Source organism: Orbicella faveolata, unplaced genomic scaffold, assembly GCF_042242905.1.
Source record: "Orbicella faveolata isolate gen_17 unplaced genomic scaffold, um_ofav_v1 contig_35, whole genome shotgun sequence".
Lineage (NCBI taxonomy): Eukaryota > Metazoa > Cnidaria > Anthozoa > Scleractinia > Merulinidae > Orbicella > Orbicella faveolata.
The window spans coordinates 8542501-8567539 of record NW_028301564.1 but is presented as its reverse complement, the minus strand read 5'-3'; the positions used below and the strand labels follow the sequence as shown (position 1 = coordinate 8567539).

Here is a 25039-nt window from a genome sequence, read left to right as displayed (position 1 = left end):
AACATTTGAAGAGTAAAGACGCAATATTGAATGCACAAATTATAGTACTAATTGGATTGTTTAAATATGGACAAATTTGTACCCTTTTATGAAAAATTACAGCCACATTTGCTTCAACCGTCAAAAAACCAATAATAATAACGATCGCGATAATAACGGTTTATTCACATCACATCCGCGCAGTGACTGTATGTTTGAGAAGACCTACTAACATGACATACAACTAAAAATGAAGCTAACAGGATGGACTCTTGACGCTAACTACATAGAGAACAATTATCAAAATAGAAAGAATCGTCCCCGGGTGGGCTTGAACCACCAACCTTTCGGTTAACAGCCGAACGCGCTAGCCGATTGCGCCACGGAGACTTCCATGGAGGGAATTTGTACGATTTTCTCCCTGCCCCGCCCCCTGCCACTAATTTTTTGTTACCTCTGTCCCCGTGCCCTCGCACGATTCCCGCTTACATGAAAGGAAACGGAAAAGACTGCTACGCAGGCTAGCCTGAAATGGAAAACTTTATTTTACGATCGACAAGTTTTTGATTTGTTTGTCAGCGTCAGTAGTTATCGGATTTGGAATCGCTGGAAATATTTCCGTCCTGTTAACAATCAAGAGAACCCAGTCGCTTCAAACCGCTCAGAATTATTTATTGGCAAATCTAGCGGCTGCCGATGTTAGAAGTCTCCTGTTTTGTGGTTTTTGCCTCATCCCAATGATTAAGGTCCTTCCAGATGGAGCTGTTGGAACTGTTCTCTGTATGTTCTCTGTCGGCTTCAACGTTTCTCTGACTGCTACGGTTGTCTCAGTATTCACGCTTATAATCCTAGCAATAGAACGGTGTAACGCAGTAGTAAGACGTCTACGGATGTTGCAGCTTACGAGAGAAACGGTTCGATACGCGATTATTGGCACATGGATGGCGTCCCTTGCCTTAAACACACCATTGTTTGTGTACACAAACTACAAGTTCAAGACAGCAGCTTGCCGACAGACGTACAGTCAGAACGCAGAGTTAACTCACATTATCTTCTACATAATTTTTGTTTTCACTCTTCCTTTTCTCGTTATCAGCTTTTGCCACAGTAAACTTGTGAAATCGCTCAATCACAGAAGTGCGGTTACACCGGGCTGTGTGTTTTACCTGCCAGTGTTGTTATTGCCCTTCGCTATTTTCGGCTGGTAAGCCAAACCGTGCGGGCTTTTGGGCTATTGCTGCTTTTCATATGTTCTGTGGTAAATCCATTCATTTATGCATTTCACAGCTCAAATTATCGAGGCGCTTTTAAAACATTACTCAAATGTAAATAGACGCCCTGGATTACATTTGTCCCGTTAGTTCCGCGACATTTCTTTGGTCAACTTGTCTCGTTTGATGAGTTTACATTTCTTTCTTCTTTCATTGCTGTAAGAGTAGTTCGCTCCACGGTGGGGGGTGGGGGCGGATCACTAAGATGGACTATCATCCCATCCATGGGACAGAAAAATACTCTCAGTTGTTTAATACAACGGAGACTGGGATAAGCTCTGCCGTGTGTGGGCTAGCAAGGCACAGGTGCGGCCAGTTAACGTTTCTTTACCATCCAGTGTCAAAGCAGGCCGTCAATTTCACTTCTAAAAGATGAAATTCACCCTTTAACTTCCAGATTTCAATAAAGCGAGTCGTAAAGGCAAGAGTAATTTTTCAGAGAATCTTTGTGTTATCTGCATTATACGGCTGTTATGAGAAAGGTTGCGTTACAAAAGCGTAACTGAAAGCGTACACCGCGCCAATACCGAAAGGTGCTTCCGGTATTGCTCCTTTACCGCTGGTCGATTGAAGTCCACGTTGTTTCAGAGGGACAGCGGAAAATTCATTAATAGGAGTATTCGCATCTTCTCTAATAGCTAGATTATCCAAATAAAAAGTTTACAAACTGTTATTTGTACAACAACGGTCCGAAAAAAATCTGCGTTCAAAAAGAATTAAAGCTACATATTAGGTAGAAAAATAAAGACTGCTGGAGAATCCGGGTATCTATACCGGTACCTCCCGCATGCTAAGCGGGCGCTGTACCATTTGAGCTAATTCCCCAAAGCGTAAGCATTTAGTTCAATATACAAGTTGCTATAACTTTTGAAAAACCAATGTTTGAGGCATGACCTGGTAATTAGTTTTAAGCTTTTTTCTAAACAATTTACTTAGAATTTCATTTTAGAAAAACAGATCATTTAATAAAATATGTTGCTTTTCATTCTAGTTCCTTGTTATTTAGAACATATGCTACTGATATTGACCAGACATTATTAGAAAGTATACAAGAAACAACTGCCAATAAATAATTTCGGGATAACTATATTTCAACAAAAATGTCCTCATCATTTGAGACAGCACGTTAACAATATATACATACATCTTAAAGAATAAAACCAAATCAGTTTGAACAAAGCCAATAAGCGGGTGCTGTTCCTCATTAGGCCAAACTTCTGATAACGTTGTACAAACGTTGTACAAAGGCAGTAATACTTAAAAAAGCGGCACCGAGATTAATTTGTCTGGTCCGTTAGCTCAGTCGGTAGAGCGTGGTGCTGATAACGCCAAGGTCGTGAGTTCGACCCTCACACGGACCAACTTTTCCTTTTTATTAAACCAGCTGGAAAATGCACTTTTAAGATTTCTAACTGACTGTACTGTGATTTCTCTTTTCCTTTTTTTTTTTTCATTAGTTAATTCCCCCTGATCATTTCAAAACAAGAGGACTAGATCAAAATTACTTTAGATTAATATTTTCCTAGGAGTCGTTGAAAATGTTTCCCGGCCGACAGAAACACTTGGTTAAGTCTTATTTTAATCTAGAAGGGCTTCGTAGTAGTCACTTGGAATTCTCTGCGCAAAAACAAAAGTGCTTCTTTAAAGAAGAAAGGTATTTGAAAATTTTACAAATAGCAGTAAGTATTTTTAAATGTTCTGAATTCTTTAATGTGGTGTATTTAAATCTCCTCTTTCATTTTCGGTAACACTTGACGAAAACTGGTGAGCAGTTTATCTAAATAGCCTCGCAATAGTTAAGGCATGTGTACAATGGGGAATTAGCTCAAATGGTAGAGCGCCCGCTTCGCATGCGTTTGCTACCCAACATAACATTTTTTTTTTGTCTTTTTGTCTTGTTTTTTTTTTTTGGCAGTTTTTTTTTCCTCATCTATCTGCTCATAAAACGCAGGTAGTGTGCCAGAACTTCCCGCGCAAAATTACTGTATTACTCATCATCAGTATTGACTGTTATTCGGATTCTCCATTTTTTTTTTAATCAATTTGTCATTAGATATTTGTTTTTCAAGTTATAATTTTAAAACGTGCATTGAAATTTTCTGTAGGAAACCGTGAACGCACCATACTCTCAATGTTAAGCAGATTTTCATTGAAAATATATTTATTGAATAAGATTATTATTTACTTAAATCCTTAAGATGAGCTGGCTCACTGGTGGCGGAGCCTAAGTGCGGCTTCTTGGACACAAGGTGTCATGGCTTCTGTAACAGTGCGCCAAAATCCACAGTGGGAAAAAATGGCGGCTGTACATTTTACCACACTGAATGCATGGCGTACCTGGATTATCAAAGTAGGCATAAATTAATATCTTTGCAACATTTTTCGCTGTATTACATTCATTGTGTACACTAGGTTTAAAGCTTTAGGAAGTTTTCTGTGTATTTTTCACGAGCGTTTATTAGGGATATTGAAGCTAAGAATTATTGGTAAATGCACCAGTCGCCATCTTGTTCCCCACAGTGGATTTTTTTGGAAAATTTTTACGTAGGTTTCTCCAGTTATCGCAACATCGACATGAAAGCACAAGCTTATAGCTTAAATTCCATCGTGTTTAATAAGGAATATTCATTCATTCATCGCAGATTCTTAACAAAGCTATCGTTGCCTTCAGTTAATTTTCAATCTTCTTATTTCTGCGCTGGAAACAGGGTGTGAAGAAAATCATAAGTGCTTTCATCATGCGCAGGTTTTTGCTTCACTTATAGGACAACCAACGCAATTCTATTAACATGTTTATACTGCTTTTTTTAAAAGCAGTTTAAAATTCCCTTTTCTGTTTTGATAAGGACTAGATGGAAAACAAAGCAAGCCGTTTTTAAAAAGTTTGATATAAATTTTCATGGTTTAAAAAATTTGTGTAGCAGACCATTTACTTTTGCTTCGGTGAGCCTATTTCGGAGAGCCAAAACACACAGTTCGGAATGCGCGCGAGGAAGAAAATAACCCTGACCTGATCTTTTCACTCAAACCAAGCATTGTTTTTTTTCGCTCGTTTCTGATACAATGAAGCTGCTCACGGCAGTGTTCAGTGAAAGACCCCCATTGATATCTTTATACACTTGATCTTGAGGCTATATATAGTGTGTGGAATGAATTTTTATTACGGAAAAGCTACAACTATCAGACAAATTTTAATTTGCAAATTTGAATATCTGTTAAAGATATTAAAGTATCTCATAGAAAGAATAATCTGCCGGCCACCGCCCAATGGACTATCAAAATAACTGACACCACTAAGCCTTTGCTATATTCACCTGATCCAACTTATGGTCAATTTCTTGTACAAAGGCACAATAACTTAATAAAAGACGGCACTGAGGTTAATGTGTCTGGTCCGTTAGCTCAGTCGGCAGAGCGTGGTGCTGATAACGCCAAGGTCGTAAGTTTGACCCTCACACGGACCAATATTTCTTTTAACTAAGTGAACTGGAAAATACTATCTTAAGACTTTCTTCTGATTTATCTGATTTCTCTTTTCCTAATTCTTGACCTTTATTTTAATTAAAAACCTGTTTAGATATATATATATTTTTGATCGCCACAAAACAAAAGGACTAGATCAAATTTATCTTTGTCTATAATGTTACTACATGTTGCTGAAAACCCGGGGAGTAGGGTACTTTAGGAATTTCTGGGTGGGGATGTTCCGCTGGGACCCCAGTTAATAATATCCAGTAGTGCTTTAGTGTTTTTTTCCTCCCCACCCCCTCCCCCCCGTTCCTCTTTTTGCTCTCGCCCCATGCGTTCGCGCGACTTCCCCTTGGCTCTCGCTTTCTCCCGCTAAGAGGAAACGGAAAAGACTACTACGCAGGCTAATTTGAGGCTTTCTTTACCAACTCCACTATTGTCCCGTTCGTTGTAGAATTCCCTGAAATGTTTAAAGACATTTTCTTTCCCAGATTCGTTACTTGGTAGCGATTGAAGATCTGTTGAACGTTGAAGTTTGTGCCAAAGCAAATGGCTTGTAACAAATTAAAGTAAGCCTTCCTGAAAGATGTCATCAAAGCAATCAACCTTTAATGCAAAGGGGTAATCAATTTTGTTGTCTATAAATGGCAGCAAACGCAATTAAAGAAAATGATTGAATCGTTCTTCGGAAAATGAATTTGATTAAGAATGAAATCTTGTGAAACTTTTTAATCTAGCTCGGTAGTTGGTACGGCGATGGCAGTTTTTATATTAATTTTGCTTTCTCCAGGAAGAAGAAATTAATTGAAAATGCACCGATCGTAATCACTCGTCCAAACATGACCCGCCTAGATTAGCTCAGCTATCCGCGGGCATGTTATAATTGTAATTTTAATTTGACAACAAATAAAATGTATGTATGTATGTATGTATGTATGTATGTATGTATGTATGTATGTATGTATGTATGTATGTATGTCACTTAGTATTTATTTCATAGCGCGAAAGATTAAAACAGAGCATTTAATCCACGTGCGAGAATCAGTTTTGTGTTCAGACTGCCATCTACTGCTTCATATATGAAGGGTAAATGTAATTACCGACTGATGTTATAGATCGCCATCGATTCGAAAATAGCGTAAGGTTCAGCCTACTATTATATGCTGTTCTTAGCAAATTTATACCGAGGTTTAGGTCTTTTAGGTTCAGTTCCTATTTGATGATGATGGACAGAAAGTAAAGCTATTTTATTATTTTATTCATGCAGACGCTTTAATTCACTGATGTTATGTTCCGCTAGAATCACGATTTTAATTTTTTGCTATGTAAGCAAAAGCCAAACACCACACAGGTCCGACTGAGGTTCTCCCAAAGGTGATAGTTTTTAATTGCAAACATACACCCGTATTTACATAAGAAAGAGTTGTTGAATCTGGGAAAATAATGATTTTGAAGAAAAAAACAATCTGGAGAATCCGGGTATCGATCCCGGTACCTCCCGCATGCTAAGCGGACGCTCTACCATTTGAGCTAATTCCCCGCAAGTCGTAACAGCATCGATTTCTTTGGCTCTTTTTTATCACTGGCTTATTGCATGTAAAGAACTGAACGAACGTGCGAAAGAAGAAAAGCGATGAAAGTAAGCGAAATAGATACTTCATTCTCACGCGAAAGCTAGGGCTTGCGTTGAACTGTGAAACTCTCCCTTTGATTTGTTTACCATATACAAAGCCTTCTTTGAACATGTTTTAATAAATATCTGCTGCCCTGGAAATGTCTTTTTTAAATGAACAACGAAACATTTCCCGCGCAAAGAAAGCAAAAAGAGAAACACAAATTTGGCTTGCTTTTGCCGAAAAATCCACTGTGGGCAACAAAATGGCGACTGGTACATTTACCAATAGTTTTTAGCGTCAAAATCCCTAAGAAACGCTCATGAAAAACGCGCAGAATACTTCCTAAAGGTTCAAACCTAGCGTACACAATTAATGTAATACAGCGACAAATGTTGCAAAGATACGATTTTATGTCTACTTTGATAATCCAGGTACGCCATGCATTGTCGTAAAATGTACAGCCGCCATTTTTTCCACTGTGGATTTTGGCGCGCTGTTACTGACGCCATGACACTTGTGCCGAAGAAGCCATACTTGGGTTCCGCCACCAGTGAGCCAACTCTTGTTAAAGATTTAAGAAAATAATGATCGCATTCAATAAATTTATTTTCAGTGGAAATCCGCTTAACATTGAGAATATGGTGCATTCACGGTTTCCTACAGAAAATTTCAATGCACGTTTTAAGCTATAACAATGAAAAACAACTGTCCAATGGCAAAATTGAGAATCCGAATAACAGTCAATACTGATGATGAGTAATAACGTAATTTTGTGCAGGAAGTTATAGCACACTTCCTGCTTTTTATGAGCAGATAAATGAGGAAAAAAGAACTGCAAACAGAAAAGACAAAAAGACAAAAAAAAAATGTTAACATGGGTAGCAAAAATCTTGATTTTGGAGAATCCGGGTATCGATCCCGCTACTTCCCGCATGCGAAGCGGGCGCTCCACCGTTTGAGCTAATCCCCTATTGTATAGATGCCTTAGCTATGACGAGGCTATTTTGAAAAATTGGTTACCAGTTTTCGTCAGGTGTTACCGAAAATGAAAAAGGAAATTTAAATACACCACATTAACTAATTTAGAACAATGAAAAAGACTTACTGCTATTTGTAAAATTTTGAAGAAAATAACTTGCCAAATAATAGTAAAAAATCAGTGTTGATCTGAACTTTGTCTTTTGAAGCAAAATAATATTATATGGAGAATCCGGGCATCGATCCCGGTACCTCCCGCATGCAAAGCGGGCGCTCTACCATTATAGCTAATCCCACGGTTGTTACATGAAATCAGAGTCTTGGATAAAACAAATTACTAGTTTTGGAAGAATATGTGGACGTCTTTGAGAATATTTGGTCCAAGCTGTTGTCATAATCTTACAACAGAAAAATAACTACTAAATAATTTAACTGATGCAGCGAAGTCTGCTATTATATTTTGACATCCTTCAATTATGATTAATTTACTTGTTAAGATTACTATGACTTCAGTATCATTACTCTTAAAATACAAGGTGCCATAAAACAGTTCATAAAGAAATCGAGACATGCAATCGTAAAAAAGCAACTGCAAAAGTCAAATAAAGAAACGAAAAAGAATGCTTCCGGCCGGGCTCGAACCGGCGACCTTCCGCGTGAGGCGGACGTGATAGCCACTACACTACGGAAACCTCGGTGAACCACTAGTGATCCTAAAACGAAGTATTTCTAAACCACGTTAACGTGGTACTATGATCAAATTTTACTCCTTGAATTTTTGGGTCAATCACATGGAAATCCACGAAATATTAAAAACGCCGTTTGCCGCTTGCAAATATCTGCATTAGTTCCGGAGATATTTAAGTTTGAAAAATGTGTAAAATATGCAAATGAAAGACAGCTCAATATTATATTGAATATATAAATAGAGCTATCTTGGTCAATTTGCAGTGGAAACCATTGAACCATTGTTCCCAGGGCAACTAACTGTTGTCCATTCCCCTCCAATCTGATTCAAATATTTTAGTGATTTTCAGCTGGAAAAACATGAAACAAGGCCACAGACACCACCTAACATATTTATATGTTTGCTGGATCATGCAGATGAGGCACCACTGGCAAATATCAAATTGGAACGCCAAAGGTGGCCAGAAAAGCTTTTAATATCGAGGAGGTGTGGACCCCAGCATGTTCCCATGGTAACATAACTGTTTAGCTCATATTGTGGAGCACATCTAGTAGAATCTTACCGCAAAGAATCAAAGATTTCTGCTACAAATTGGCTGAGATATCTTTTTCATAAAATTTGGTCAAAATTTGGTGGAGTTTATGACGTCATCACTTGGCCAATTTGCATATTTTAAAATCTTGAATATCTCTGGAACGAAAGGAGATCTTTGAAATAGTAAACAGCGTTTTTCTTCTCGTACAGTCTACTTTTTTGTGCTTTAAAATGGCTTAGATACGAAAGATGCGAATTTCATGATATATAGTAGCACTTTAAATGAACCGTCATGTAATTTTTCAGTCGACCCTTGCGTGGACCTTAAAAATAACACTCTTATTGGATAACACAACCTTACAAAAATTCCCTGTTAAACAATATGTGGAGCTTCGATGAGCAAAAGTAATGAAAAAGTATTGAGAATTAAAAAGTTTGACCCCTCTAAGGCACCGATGGGATTTGAACCCATGACCTCCTGTTTACAAGACAGGCGCTCTAACCAACTGAGCTACGGCGCCCTACATGAGGGGGAGAGAGACTTCATGGATTCGAGAAAGAAACATCTGGTAGGCAGGAAAGAGAATTGTGTTCTCTTCATAATAGAATTATTGTTAAAATTAAGAAGTGTGTGTGTTTTTCTTTTCATTATGTGGGGGTAATGATTGTGTTTCTATGTCTGTTTCACTGCTTGGCTTTTTTTTTTTTGCATTCTGATCAGATAAGGGATAAAATTGGTTTCATTTTTTTCAGACATTTGACCAACTGATCGCAATCGTTCGCTTGTTGATATTCATGATTTTGTGACGTGTGTCAATGAAGACGGGCATGTTCTTTTTTTTCTTTTTTCATCTTGTAGCTTGTGCCGAGAAAGCAACAAATTTATTTGCGCTTTTGAAATATGTAATTTCTGACGATCGAGGGACGAATTAGTCAGAGATTACTATTCTGACAGCATGATGGAGAGGCTCGCGGGGTGTCCTGGGATGTTTAAGGACTTTTTTGCCTTTGGCGAGAGATTGACGTCATTCTCGATCAGTCAGTCTTCGTGTTCGTCTAAAATCTTATTAAGCTTTGTTTTAACAGCGTCTTGTAAAATGTTCTAGCTTATTGATTTGTACCAGGAGCCATAATCGGGGACGGAGACCGTAAGCGCGCGCCATTTCTAGTACTGGGGCTGTCCCTATGATATGGGAGAATTTTTCTATTTTTAGAAAAAATTGTGCCATCATGTGCGACACACGCGTGTACAATGCTGCGAGGATTTTTGCGGATGCAGCGCGGGGAAATGGCGTCCGAAATTCCCGAAATGTTTGATGCCTTAATTTTGGCCCACATATCAATACGTTCATGTCTGTTGGGAGTTTACTTCAGTATTTTCGTCGCAAGATGCTCCAGTTTAAGTGAAGGAAGACAGTGTCGAATTTAGTTATGTGCCGCTTTATATCACTGACCAAGTTGTGTTCCTCAGCTTCTTTTACAAGGGCTCCACATCACTCCACTCTAAGTTTTACATATGTTGAAGATTGACAGCTTTTCCAAAACACCGCAAAAAAACTAGTAGGATATATTTGGATATAGCACCGTTTCAGGACTTCAAAGTTTCCCTCCTCTTGTCACACGCTTGCGAAGATTTCGCCTGAGTAAAAAAAAGAGAGTAAAGAGAAGAGTAAAAAAAAATAATAATAAAAATAACAAGTTTGAATTTCGCCTGAATTGTAAGGAACGCTTGATGCTTTATCAAGGCCCAATAAGTGACAATAAAGTTTATCTCTGTAGATGCTGCTCAGTTTTGTTTGTGTAAAAACCCAATAAATTGTCTGTTGTCCATGAATAAGAGCGACCGCCGATGCGTGTTTTGTACAGTCAGTAAAACATGACAAATTGGACTTCCCCACTTTCGTTTGAAAACGTACATGGAACTTATATAATATCTCTAATTTTTAAATATGTTTAAGGTTGATAAATGTTTCAGAACGTATTAAAAGCTTAGCTGAAAATATGTGAATACCGCAGAAATAATTTATTTATTTATTTATTTATTTATTAAGCTTCGGCCTACTATTACACGTAAAGAAAAAGAAAAATAAGAGGAAGCAAAAAAAAAAAAAAAAAAAAAAGAGACAGCAAAACAAAACAAAATGGCCAGGGGAGCCGCTACAGCTTAGTAATCAGCAAAGTTACGATGACGCTTTCTTTAATCAACTGGAATAACGATTTCGATTTTGTTGGTTGAGTTATCAAAACTCCTTGTCTATTTTATTTTCGCAGTGTAAAATTTAACTATGTTAAAGAAACACACATGATATTAGCAGCCTTTTGGCGTTGGTGAAAATTGTTGCAACATCTCAGCACAAAACACAACGAAAGAAATTTTTGTCAAGATTTGTTGACAATTGAAAACACCGACCTCGGACTTGAAAGTGCATGCGCTGCACTATGCAAATGAGCTATTTGTACGCCTCAGACTTGCCTTTCAAAAACTTTTGCAAACTCGCCAAACAAACAGAAACAATATGATTAAGCATTGTTTGGGAAACTCACAAATGAACTCGATACCAGAGTAAAGAGTTTTCTTACACAACTTTTCTTTACACAACAAACGCAAAAGATTACGCGTACAACTAGCGCGAGCAGATATTATTCATTTACAGCGCGAAATTGAAGTAATATTTTGGACCCTGCAAAACTTACCTTTTCCATTAGCTCAGAGCATAACACTACACATAAGAGCCCTGGTTCTTATTCCCTGCCTTATTCCTTGTCATCGCTGTGAAAAATCTGCAAGAGAATCTCGCAACTCTCACCATTTGATCACTCAACGTGACAACATCCACGCGAGAGCCCCTGACATGTGCGTGGATCCGCGCGGATATATGACGTCAGGACGGCGCAATTTGTTCTAAAAATAGAAAAATAGTCCCATATCATAGGTGTTCGCGGATCCCAAGACTTACGGTCTCCGTGCCCGATTATGGCTCCTGCTACAACAACACAGAACAGGTATTAAAACACCAGCTGAGTTAAGGGAGTGGCAGATTAAAGCATTTGTCTAAAGAGTTTTACATATGTCTGGCCTGTTGGTCTAGTGGCATGATTCTCGCTTTGGGTGCGAGAGGTCCCGGGTTCGACTCCAGGACAGGCCCAAATTAATTGTTTTTCTTTTCAAATAATAATTAAAATAAACATAACAGTAATTTTTTAGCAAACTAGTATTTTCCAAATTGTAGGTATGGATGAGACATTCACTCGTTCTTTCCCTCTCTCCGTCACTTCCTGTTAGACTTTTCGTGAATCCGCAGATCAATTTAAAGGGAAAAGTAGTCACAGCCCAAGGGAGTCCCGAGCGGCTTTAATACGTGCATTTTCATCCTCAGAGAAAACATCAACGCAACGCTCGTGCTAACATTATCCGCCGGAGAACTGGCTACTATATCTAAAAATAGTTTGAGAGGAATTACCTTGCTCTCCTGATACCGGCGAAATGTTTAAGCAACCTGCCAAAATACTCTACACCCTCAAAGATGTTCACATTAGGCTATACAATAATAGGGGTCAAGGTTATGGATTGTTTGGGCTGATGCAATCATGAAATGGTCGATGTCATCATCTTTATATTTCGCCAAATCTTATTAACAAAACGTAAAAAAGAAATTGAGTAGTTATTCCATTTAAATTACCCTGGAACAAAACAAAATGAACGGAAAAGTTTAAAGCGATGGTTTTTGTCCTTGGGTCATTTGACAGCTTTCATTTAACACAGAAATTGCATTCAACCGTCAACTTATAGCAGAGAGACTTTTGGTTTCTCCGGCTGAAACTCATACATTTCTCGCTACCAATCCACTAACAATCAGTGACATAAGCTTTGTTAAGATCATGGCTCGATAGCGTTATTTAAGGTATCGATCCCAACATGAAGTTGCTGAAGGATAAAAAATTAAATAAGCTCAGTTACGTCAACATCTTCCGTTTTTTTCGTTTTGTTTTGTTTTCGCTGACTCAAAATTTTGTAAGAGCTGGCTAGAGTTGGGTAGCAAGATTTAGTCTCATAGGAAAAACAATCATGTGTTTCCGGCCGGGCTCGAACCGTCGATATTCCGCTTGTAAAGTGGACGTGATGACCACTACACTACGGAAACCTGTTACGACTGAAAGCTGCCATACTCAGTGGTGTACTAATCAGGAACTCGTAGTTTCTAGTTGTTTTGATCAGGAAGACAGAAAAAATAAGTCTGCGAAGTACAGCAAACAGTTTGAACATGTGCCTACTTCTCACGATGCTCAATATTGAAGTTTTTCAAAAACGATGCTATCCTTGTTTTAGCGTTACCAGAGAATCTCAGTGCAGTTAACCGTCAAATCGCCAAAAAATTAACCGTCAACCGTCAAATGAGCAAGCCAATATTAGCCGTCAAATGTCTCAGATATCCTTAATCAAGAACTAAACGATTGACTATGGAAAATTTATGCTGTTTAGAAATGAACGTTAATACACCACAAAAAGATACACTTATGCTCAAGTCCTTCAACTTCTAGTTATGGGAGCGGAAGATTAATGCGCGCAGCGGTGAGGTGATGTAATTACGTTAATTAGACAAACAGTCGACTATTAAAGAAGTCATAAGTAACGCACAAATTATAGGACTAATTGGATTATTCAGATACGGGCAAATTTGTACCCTTTTATGAAAAATTACAGCCAAATTTGCTTCAACCGTCAAAAAACCAATAATGATAACGATCACGATAATAACGGTTCATTCACATCACATCCGCGCAGTGGCTGCTTGTTTGAATAGACCTTCTTACATGCAATACAACTAAAAATTACGCTAACAGGATGGATGGATGGAATCCTGAAGCTAACTATATAGAAAATAATTATCAAAACAAAGACAACCGTCCCCGGGTGGGCTTGAACCACCAACCTTTCGGTTAACAGCCAAACGCGCTAGCCGATTGCGCCACGGAGACTTCCATCAAAACATTTTGAACAATTTTCATCACATTTTGTGCAAGAAATTTTAACTTGCGTAAGGTTTCTGTTACATTATTGTATCTTGCTCGAAAGACGTGAAAAGCGAAAAACCGGGGGAGTTGGGGAGTAACTGTCTTGGCCAATGAGACAACACAAAACAGGTGTTATAGAACCAGTTCGACAGGGAGAAGTAGATTAAGACCTTTGTTAAATGACGTTCAACCATGTTTGGCCTGTTGGTCTAGTGGCATGATTCTCGCTTTGGGTGCGTTGCGAGAGGTGCCGGTTCGACTCCCGGAGAGGCCCTTTGTAATACTCTTTTGTCAATGAACACAACATATAATAACGAAGCGGGCAATATTACGATGGTTTTTGTGACGTCACAACGGCCATATGAAACAACGGAACACCTTCCTCCTTTTTTGGCAGACAATTCCAACTGACTACTATAAAACCCTAGATTCAAATATCACTTAACCAACCGTTTCTGTTGGCCGGGAAACATTTCCAACGACTTCTAGGAAAATATTAATCTAAAGTAATTTTGATCTAGTCCTCTTGTTTTAAACCGATGAGGGGGAATAAACTAATCAAAACAAATACAGGAAAAGAGAAATCAGGGTATAGTCAGTTAGAAATCTTAAAATAGTATTTTCCAGCTGGTTCACTTAAAAGGAAAAGTTGGTCCGTGTGAGGGTCGAACTCACGACCTTGGCGTTATCAGCACCACGCTCTACCGACTGAGCTAACGGACCGGACACATTATCCTTGTGCCGTTTTTTATTAAATACTACTGCCTTTGTACAGGAACGTTATCAGAAGTTTGGCCTAATGAGGAACATCACCCGCTTATGCTTATTGGCTTTGTTCAAACTTATTTGGTTTTATTCTTTAAGATGTATGTATATATTGTTAACGTACTTTCCCAAATGATGAGGACATTTTTGTTGAAATATAGTTATCCCGAAATTATCTGTTAGAAGTTGTTTCCCATTTATTTTATAATCATGTCATAGTTTTTTATTTTTAACTTAGGATAGAGTGCCACTGGTTCGTCAGTTTTTTCACTGTTATGTGTTACCCTCTGTAAATAAAGTTGTTACTTACTTACTTACTTACTTACTTACTAATGTCAGCCGGTCCATTTTGGTCCATTTTGGTGATTTAACATAAACAATAGCCCTTTGGTTAAACCTAAACAATAGCGTTTTGTTATTAGAAGCGCCGAATTCTTTTTCGGAAGCTTAGCGAGAAAACTTGTGATCATCGGAAAAATTGTCGGCATGAGGAATTAGCTACCTTGCGGGAGTGAGGAGTGTAACTTTTGTTATCACAAGATCAATTTCCATCGGGGGAGCCCAAAGGAACACTTGACCGGCTGTATGAGTATCGGCCAGACTCTCACCAATAAAGTAAGAGCTTTAGGCCTATTCCAAACGTCGTGCCACTGCCGTGCCGAACGAAATTCAAGAACTTAATTTAACTTAAGCACGGCAGTTGCACAACGTATATTTTTGTAATCGGCTATTAAGGCATGGCCCGCCTAGATTAGCCTTTCAGTGCTACTTGCGGGCATGCGACTTGGCTTCAAACGGCGTGCTCTTGCAGGGCCGAACTGAATTCATAGCCTGTTATCAGCTGCCGTTGCTTTCTATCATTTAAAATGGTCTTCAGCAAGGCAAACTTCTTCCCATCTTCGGCGACTGAATTAAATTCGACGTTTGAAACCACTGGCGTTATTTTGTCATACCACTACTGGGTCAAATTTATTTGAGTTCGTCACCGCAGTAGCACGACGTTTGGAATAAGCATTAGCTTACAAGTTTGATTGGCAACGTTCGCTTTTATATCGATTTAATTTGGCAAAAGATAAAATGATTTATTCACTTGTGCTAGCATGACAAAGTATTATTAAACTTAAACTTAAACTTAAACTTAAACGGCCGGGACAAGAAGAGAAGGTGAGGAGGAGTGATTTATGTAATACATTTCTATGTGTTAATAAATTTGGCCTTCATAAATTTTTTGACTTATTTTATCGTTGTGATAATATCAGGCAAGAGAAAAAGCGGTCATTGTGCACGACAGTTCGTTTCTTTGTTTGTCGCGTCCGAAGCAGGCAGCGTAAGTCAAAAGAAAAGAAACAAGTGCGATTTCTAAAAGCCGATTAACGAATTAGACTTTCTTCGGATTTTTTTTCATTGCCTGTGGAAAGCGGAGATGATCGTTCACAACAAGTTCAACATTAAGCTTATCTCGCTCACTTCTGTAACACGCATCCAGTTTTTGTGCTTCCTATTTTTGAAGTTCCTATGCCTTTCTGTTTGCCTTAAAAAAAGCGTAAACTGTGCTAAGTTTTGAGTTGTTTTTCGCTCGGTAGTTTTCATTGCGTGAAATGAGTAATTTCGTGGAATTTACGTGGCCGTGAAATTCCTCGACACTCGACGAGTCCGAGATCAGAACGTGACGTGTCGGAGAGTGCCATGTTCCTGATACGTACGTTGCGGCGTGTCAGGAAAAATCATGGCCTGGGTACGTCATGTGCGGCGTATCAAGGGAAGCCAGCGACTCTGATACTTAACGGCATGCGGTTTTAGTTTAATCAGCCAAATTAATTAACGGAGCTTATTTCTCTAATTTTTGAAAACAAAATTGGAAAAAAACCTAATATTGGCGGAGAAATGGATGTTTTACGTTATGGCCGGAAGTAAAAGTTCCCTCTTGATTGACAGCGCTATGAAGTGTATGCAATCAACCGAGACTACTTTCGCGGGAGTATTACCGATATGGATACCACGAATTGGCTGGCTACTCAGTTAATCAGCATTGTTAATCCAAGCATTTTTCGTATTAGATGTAATTCTGTTAAGTTATAAGTAAACATGGACCACGGAAAACTCCGTTTACCAGTTCGAAAGAGCACACAATGAATGAAAATACATCAATGAGTGAAGAAGCGAAAGTTGGCCGCGCGGATGAAGCTACGGACGCATCAAGCGGGCAAAAAGATCGAGTCAAGAGAAGAGAAAGGCTGTGTAAAATTTGGGAACTCGACAGCGGTAACAGCGATGTTTACAGTGACTCTTTTGTTGAGTTCGATACCGATGAATCGTCCAACTCATTGAGATCCATTGGAATATTATCCATGCACATTTGCTCTGCCGCGCTTTCTTTTGTTTGTTCTCGTCGCCCAGCTACTCTAGCGTTCGTATCCTTTTTCGTCTTCCCCATTTTGCCAAACCAGCTTCAAGAAAAACCCAGCTGCAGAAAAATTATCTCTCCGCCTTGAGCGCATTGCGAAACGCAAGGTTTTTTTGCAGATTCACGCGTAAATTTCACCGCGAGTTAATGGTAGTAAATTTTCCAAGCGCTGATTGGCTCAGTGATTTGAGAACCCAGTTGAAGGCGTTTGTGGGCGGAGTTTGTTTGCGAAGCAAGATATTTTTCTTAGCGCTGTTTTCTCGGATAAATTTTTTCGCTTGAAACAGACACTTTAAAGAGTTACAACTCAAACGGAATTTGTTTGTTTGCCCTCAAATTTGGACAGTAGCTAGATTAACATATAAAAAACAAAAACTTGTCTGCGAATTGTTTATTTCGAAATATTTTTTCTCCGAGAGCGATTTTTGTACGATCACTTCACATTTTTTAAATCCTATTTCGGAAATGTTCTGTAACTTTTTACTACAATTGAATATGGAAAAACGCAGACACGCTTTTTTAGCGCTTTTTGTCCTGAAACCGAGGAAAAATATAAATTGGCGAAAAACAAAATTCGCTTTGACTTGTAGCTTCCAAAAGGTGATTAGGACGCTTGCATTTAGTGGCCGTGAAAAAATTGGCAATTCATTTTATTTCAAAATTTTTAGTATGGTTTGATAGCCAGCTCTATAAGCTTTAATTTGATATAGGGGCTTAGGTATCTACAGCTTAAACCGGACGCGCTACATCGCTTGGACGCGAGACACCCCTGAAGGTATACGGTAACCTTAAATAAAGTGCTAAAAAAACCACAGTGGAACATCCCTTCTCACCGACCTACGTGGTGGCGCAACTCACCAGTTTCGCAAAGCTTGAGAGCGGAATGCCCTAGGATCGGTTGCATGGGAGGACTTGAACCGGGACACCAAACCCACTTAACGCTGCCGCGTATTTGATGCAAACCATGGAACACTCATAGGAGGCCTCTGGCCGATCTTAAGCTTGAAAAGATTGAATGTTGCAAAATCTATTTATTTAGACCGACTAGTGGTTTTCCATCATTGTGGTTACCGCTGTTAGTCTGAAAGCATCAGCACATGCGTAATTATGGAGAGTGCCTTCAACGAAATTTACCAACCAATATTTCTTCCAGTCGGGTTTTCAGTAAGATTTCTAAACACAAATCAAATAAATGATTTTCGATTTTTTTTGTTGCGTCACAGTGAAAACGTTCTATAAACATTTTATCCGTCTTGGAATTGTTACGTGAATAACATTCAGAGGTCTGTGAGCGATTAAACTTTTTATTCTTTGCCGAAAGGGGCGAATCATTCAGACAAGTTCATTATACGTCGTAAGTTATAACGGTCTGCTGAGCATCAGATTGTTAATATTGAAATCAAGTTACCCGTGACGCGGCCAATTAAGTCAGATATAAAGAGCGGGGCCTTTGAAAAACGTCCTCGAGTGTTGTCCGTGATAAAGACTGGCTTAAAATGTCGATCTGGTCTAGCTCCGGCTTTGCAGTGCTTCCATAATCAAAGCAAGTGCTAACATGAAATCTTTTGGGCGAGAGAATAATGCAGCAAAGTGAAACAATCGGCAAACTTGTCGCTTGTTGAGCATAACTGAATTTTGGTCCAGTATGAATATAAACAGCTTAAGGGGAAAGCACACTTCTATTTAATCTTAATTACCTGGCTTTCGAAGTTCCGCAAATATTTTACAGCATTTCCTTCATCTTGCAGCTGTTGTACATTACGATCAGAAAATTTAAGAGGGATGAAAGGGGGAATAATTCTTTTTCCAGTTTGAAGCCACACTAAATTTCCAACAGAGAAACCAAACAGCAATGGTGATATCATCGATAGCCGCAATGGTGACCCCTACCAGCCGCCCCAAAGTAACGACTCACACACAACAAATTGTACCCGTAATGCCTCCCCCGGGGAGAATTTGTCGTTACTTGGCTTTTTACAATCGTTCAAATCGTATCGCACGAGAAATTTTGAAAGTCCCTTGAGTATTTTTAAGCTGCTGCCGCCATTGTTAAAAAATGGCCATATTAGGTTAATTTTGGGCTGTATAACAAAGCCTTTTGTTAGCAAAATGGCCCGCTTTTCTTGAATATCAAGGAACTAGAATGAAAAGCAACATATTTCTTAAATGATCTGTTTTTCTAAAATGAAATTCTAAGTACATTTAGAAAAAAAATAAAACTAATCACAAAGTCATGCCTCTAACATTGTTTTTCAATAGTTATAGTAACTTGTATATTGAACCAAATGCTTACGGTTTGGGGAATAAGCTCAAATGATAGAGCGCCCGCTTAGCATGCAGGAGGTACCGGGATCGATACCCGGAATCTCCAGCAGTCTTTACTTTACTAGCTAATATGCAGCTTTACTTTTTTTGAAGGCAGATTTTTTTCGGACCATTGTTGTACAAATAACGGTTTGTAAACTTTTTATTTGGCTAGTTTTCTCTAGCTATCAGAGAAGATGAAAATACTCCTATTAAAGAATTTTCCGCTGTCGCTCTAAAACAACGTGGACTTCAATCGAACAGCGGTAAACGGGCAATACCCAGAGCACCTTTCGGTATATTTGTCGCGTGGTACTCTTTTACGCTTTGTAGCGCAACCTTTGTCAAAACTGCTGTATAACACAGATAACACAAAGATTCTTTGAAGAATTACTCTTTCCTTTGCGACTTGCTTTATTGTAACCTGGCAGTTAAAGGATTTATTAAATCCATTTTGAAATCACTGGTTATCCTTGCAATCTGATTGGCTCTCAGTGGTGCGATGTATTCACGAATCGCACTATTTTTTGCTCTAAATCGCATCTTTTTCTCAGCCAATGAGAATGGGCCAGTAAAACAAAACAACCAATCAGATTTCAAGATTAGTTTAAAGTAATCAATAAAATTTCAGGAAAATGAAAGGCAAAAAGCCACTGTGTGGAGAATTTTGCAAATACTATTGCCAAAAGTTTGTTGTTATTGTAGCTTTTTTTCCAAAAATATTGACGAATTTAATTAATTACAGTTTCTGAATGACGATTATGAGCTCCTTTAGGCTGAGGACCTACTTTAATGGAAGTTCCCAACTTTCAGTGTCCATTTTGACGAACATTTTGGCGATTTTTCTTCAACATCTGCTCAAGATCCGTATGATACTGAGTCCAGTAAAACATAAACAAACGAAAACCACACAACAACAAATTCAGAGTCATCTCAAGAAGGTAGATATTTCCAGGTTTCCGCTGGTTTCAAACGAAACAACAAAACAGCTCAACTCTGTTGCTGTGAATAAACGTAGTCAAAATACGCCACACTGCACAAAATAGTGCATAAACACTACTTACGAAGCCGGTGCCAGTCCCGCCATCTTGGAAATATCTTAAAACAAATGGCGCTGCAAGAACTTGACAAGGTCCTGAGTATTGAGTCCTACGCGGAGGTTACAAAAAGAAGCGGAGATGATAACGAGCTGGACCCCTTAAAATCATGCCATTGAACCGTGTTTAAAAGGAAAAAAACGTACTATCCACTGGGCATCGTGCACTCGAGGGAGTTTCACAACTCAAAAGAAATCGATCGCAGAATTACACAGGATATGCACCTTCAAATTCCTTCTCCAAAGACAATGAAAACTCTCAGCCTCAACCACAGAAGAAAGGTAGGCCTTCCATAATTGATTGAGGCGACGAGAATTGCACTCTTAAACCTGAAGTAGACTATTTTCGACTTCAGATCAGAACTGCTTGTTTCTTTGTCATGCTCGAATGAGTTTTCGTCACATGACATCGTTTTGCATACTAAATTAGACGTAAAGACGTTTCCGGTTCCGCTTTTTTTTTTTTTACCAAACCGGCTACTGGAACAATACACCAAAAATCTAAAATTTAAGGCGATAAAATTGTGCGATTTCAAAATGGATCTAATAAAGTGGCAATTGAACTTCGTGTCGTGCAATTTTGGTCTGAAATCATACTTGTGATTTCAAATCGAACTCGCGCTGCGCGCTCGTTCGATTTTGAAACCACGCGTATGATTTCAGACGAAATTACACTCCACTCAGTTCAATTACCATTATTAATTTCATCTTTTAGAACTGACGCCCTCCTTTGGCACGGAATAGTAAGGAAAGGTTAAATGGCCGCAAATGAGCCTTGCCGGCCCACACACTGCAGATCTAATCCCAGTCTCCGCTGTATTAAACAACTGAGAGTATTTTTCTTTTCCATGGATGGGATGCTAGTCCATCGTATTTATCCGCCCACACCCCGAGCCCCCCCCCCTTCCCCTTTGCAGCGAACTACTCTTACAGTAATGAAAGAAGAAAGAAATATAAACAGGAGCCATAATCGGGGACGGAGACCGTAAGTCTTGGGATCCGCGCGCAACTATGATATAGGACAATTTTTCTATTTTTAGAACAAATTACGCCATCCTGACGTCACATATCCGCGCGGATCCACGCACATGTCGGGGGCTCTCGCGTGAATGTTGTCACGTTGCCTGATCAAATGGTGAGAGAGGCGAGATTCTCTTGCAGATTTTTCACAGCGATGGCAGGGAATAAGGCAGGAAATTAGATCCAGGGCTCTTATATGTAGCTTTATGCTCTAAACTAATGGAAAAAGTGAGTTTTTCAGAGTCGAAAACAAGACTTTAATTTCGCGCTGTGAATGAATAATAATATGTGCTCGCGCTAGTTGAACGCGTAAGCTTTTGCGTTTGTTCTGTAAAGAAAAGTTATGAAAGAAAACTCTTTACTCTCGTATCGAGTTCATTTGAGAGTTTCCCAAACAATGCTTAATCATAACCAAACTCTGTTTTTGATAGTTTCTTATTGCTTCTGTTTGTTTGGCGAGTTTGCAAAAGTTTTTTAAAGGAAAGTCTCACGCGTACATAAGTAGCTCATTTGCATAGTGCAGCGCGTGCACCTTCAAATCCGAGTCGGCGTTTTCAATTGTCAACAAATCTTGACAAAGATTTCTTTCGTTGTCTTTTGCGCTGAGATGCTGCAACAATTTTCACCAACGCCAAAAGGCTACTAACATCATGTGTATTTCTTTAACATAGTGAAGTTTTACACTGCGAAAATAAAATAGACAAGGAGTTTTGATAACTCAACCAACAAAATCGAAATCTTTATTCGAGTACAGTGACTATTCGAGTTGATTAAAGAAAGCTGATCATTTCTGCTGTATTCACATATTTTCAGCTAAGCTTTTAATATGTTCTGAAACATTTATCAACCTTAAACATATTTAAAAACTAGAGATATTATACGAGTTCGATGTACGTTTTCACACGAAAGTGGGGAAGTCCAATTTGTCATGTTTTACTGACTGTACAAAACACGCATCAGCGGGCGCTCTTATTCATCGACAACAGACAATTTATTAGATTTTTACACAAAGAAAACTGAGCATGATCTACAGACATAAACTTTATTGTCACTTATTGGGTCTTGATAAAGCATCAAGCGTTGCTTACAATTCAGGCGAAACTCAAACTTGCAATTACTTTGTTTTACTTTTCGGTCGAGATGGACTCGGGCGAAATCCTCGCAAGCGCCTGTGGCAAGAGGAGGGAAACTTTGAAGTCCTGAAACGGTGCTATATCCAAATATATCCAACTGGTTTTTTGCTGTGTAATGGAAACGCTGTTAATCTTTGTTCAACATATGTGAGACTGAGAGTGGAGTAATGTGGAGCTCTTGTAAAAGAAGCAGCGGAACACAACTTGGTCAGCGATATAAAGCGGGACAACTAAATTCGGCACTGTCTTACTTCACTCAAACTGGAGCAGCTTACGACGAAAATACTGAAGCAATATTCCAACAGACATGAACGTATTGATATGTGGGCCAAGAGTATCAAACATTTCGGGAATTTCGGACGCCATTTCCCCGCGCTATATCCGCAAAAATCCACGCAGCATGTACGCGCGTGTGCCGCACATGATCGCGGATTTTTTTCTAAAAATAGAAAAATTGTCCCATATCATAGGGACAGCCCCAATACTACAAATGGCGCGCGCTTACAGTCTCCGTCCCCGATTATGGCTCCTGATATAAATTCATCAAACGAGACAAGTCGACCAAAGAAATGTCGTTGAACTAACGCGACAAATGTAATCCAGGGCGTTTATTTACATTAAAGTAATGTTTCAAAGCGCTTTATACTCTGATAAAACATGGGTTTTTGACCAATCACAGCGTGCGCAGGGTCCTATCTATATTATAATGGTCATTTATGCGCAAATTACGTTCCATATAATTCTTGAAATTTTTCACTCGACTCTTGCGTAGATCTTAAAAATAAATCCATCGGATAACACAACAAAAAAAATTCCCAGGGGTACAACATGTGAAGCTTCGTTGATCAATTTTCAAAAGTAATAACAAATTAAAAAGTGCAACATCTGTAAGGCACCGATGGGATTTGAACCCATGACCTCCTGTTTACTAGACAGGCGCTCTAACCAACTGAGCTACGGCGCCCTACATTAGATAACCTCATGTATTATTGTTTATTTGTTTATTTTTTAAAAATAAGAATAAAAAAAATTTTAAAAAAAACATTGTTAATACATGTAGTACTAAGTTGGTGACATGTCCACTTTCACGCTTGGTAATTTCCAGCAGTACTAAGATAGCTCAATACCTCTTAGGGTGTTCAGCCTCAAAAGGTCCACAGCGGCAGCTTTCGTGGTTCCTTTTAGCGTATTGAGCTCAAAAAATTATGACAGGAGATAATGTGTTGTTTTAGAATTGGTACCTCTTAGGGGTCCCTCGGGGACCACCCGGGCTTTGATTGGGCGTTTGAAAGGCGGGGTGCGAAAACTTCCAGAGCTCAAATTCTAAAAATAAAAAGATACCAGAAAGGGTTGAATGCTGGGGTTGGTATGGGAGATGGACGCTCCGGGTCATGACCTCCTGATCTTGCTTTATTGACGGGTCGCGGAAAATTAATCAGCGGAGTTGGACTGGTAACTACACGACAACACAGAACAATAGCCATAATAATAAATGTTTAGCAGGGAGCATACTTCATCAAAGGTGTTCTTCATTGGGGCCCTGCAACTGTTCTCAGATGAGTTTACACATTGTGCAACAACATTTACAAGAATCTCAACATGGAAAAACATAGTATCAATTCCAAGTTTGAAGTGAACTTTTCTCTGCCAAATATTGTTGAAGTGGGCGTACTAAGTGAATTTAGTCAACTGGTGAGGTGCCTTAAAGAACAAGTTCGCATTTAGCGACTATAGTTTCACGCGCCTTGCAGCCACAAGATGGCAGGATTCGATGTCCCGTGGAGAGAAATCTTGAATTTTAACTGCCGGCTTCCTACCTTTTTTTTTTTTTAACTTTCTATCTTTATTGCTAGCAAATATCATTTTTTTTGTTTGTTTGTTTTCTTTAACTTCCTACCTTGATTTTCTGTTTATTTTTGGACAATGTGGAGATAATTGTAAATAAAATCTGTTTCTGGAAAGAAAAGTAGGGGTCAGCAAGCTCGTTAAATCCAAGCAAAGCTATAGCAGTGGCCACCTGCCATATCATTGTCCATTTTAGTACTTACCGCGTGCACTTGATCCATGACGTGGCTCACTCTTCATTCTCCCCTGACACCGGCGAAATGTTTAAGCAACCTGCCAAAATATTCTTCACCCTCAAAGATGTTCTCATCATTCTATACAATAATAGGGGTTAATGTTATGGATTGCGTGGAATGGATTGGTCAATGTCATCATCTCTCTTTTTCGCCAAATCTTATTAGCAAAACGTATAAAAGAAATTGATTAATTACTCCATTTAAAATACCTTGGAACACAACAAAAAGAATGGAAAAGTTTAAAACGATGGGCTTGTCGTGGGAGAATACAAAAGTTGAAATTGACATTTAACACAAAAACAAACGCTATCCTTGTTTTAGCGTTCGGCAGAGGATCTCAATAGGGTTAACCGTCAAATGGCCAAAACACTAACCGTCAACCGTCAAAACCGCAATATTTTTACCGTCAACCGTCAAATGAGCAAGCCAATATTAGCCGTCAAATGTCTCAGATATCCTTAATTAAGAACTAAACGATTGTCTAGGGGCAAGGTATGCTGTTTATAAAGCAACGTTTTAATATATCACAAAAAGTATGCTTATGTTCAAGTCCTTCAACTTCTAGTCACGGGAGCAGGCGATTAATGCACGCGGTTGTAATAAAGGTGATGTAATTACGTTAATCAGACAAACATTTGAAGAGTAAAGACCCAATATTGAATGCACAAATTATAGTACTAACTGGATTA

At 38.8% G+C, this 25039-nt stretch overlaps 8 non-coding genes across 8 annotated transcripts; 2 read left to right on the top strand and 6 right to left on the bottom strand.

Annotated features, from left to right (window-relative positions):
• Window positions 1–295: 295 nt before the first annotated feature.
• Trnan-guu (transfer RNA asparagine (anticodon GUU)) lies at window positions 296–369 on the bottom strand. Its single transcript has one exon. It is a non-coding gene; the product is annotated as a tRNA-Asn (tRNA).
• Window positions 370–2538: 2169 nt separating this feature from the next.
• Window positions 2539–2611, top strand: Trnai-gau (transfer RNA isoleucine (anticodon GAU)). Its single transcript has one exon. It is a non-coding gene; the product is annotated as a tRNA-Ile (tRNA).
• Window positions 2612–6185: 3574 nt separating this feature from the next.
• Window positions 6186–6258, bottom strand: Trnaa-agc (transfer RNA alanine (anticodon AGC)). The gene has a single exon. It is a non-coding gene; the product is annotated as a tRNA-Ala (tRNA).
• Window positions 6259–8981: 2723 nt separating this feature from the next.
• Window positions 8982–9055, bottom strand: Trnat-ugu (transfer RNA threonine (anticodon UGU)). Its single transcript has one exon. It is a non-coding gene; the product is annotated as a tRNA-Thr (tRNA).
• Window positions 9056–11608: 2553 nt separating this feature from the next.
• Window positions 11609–11680, top strand: Trnap-ugg (transfer RNA proline (anticodon UGG)). Its single transcript has one exon. It is a non-coding gene; the product is annotated as a tRNA-Pro (tRNA).
• Window positions 11681–12603: 923 nt separating this feature from the next.
• On the bottom strand, window positions 12604–12676 carry Trnav-aac (transfer RNA valine (anticodon AAC)). The gene has a single exon. It is a non-coding gene; the product is annotated as a tRNA-Val (tRNA).
• A 1521-nt stretch (window positions 12677–14197) lies between these two features.
• Trnai-gau (transfer RNA isoleucine (anticodon GAU)) lies at window positions 14198–14270 on the bottom strand. Its single transcript has one exon. It is a non-coding gene; the product is annotated as a tRNA-Ile (tRNA).
• Window positions 14271–23159: 8889 nt separating this feature from the next.
• Trnat-agu (transfer RNA threonine (anticodon AGU)) lies at window positions 23160–23233 on the bottom strand. The gene has a single exon. It is a non-coding gene; the product is annotated as a tRNA-Thr (tRNA).
• Window positions 23234–25039: the final 1806 nt, after the last annotated feature.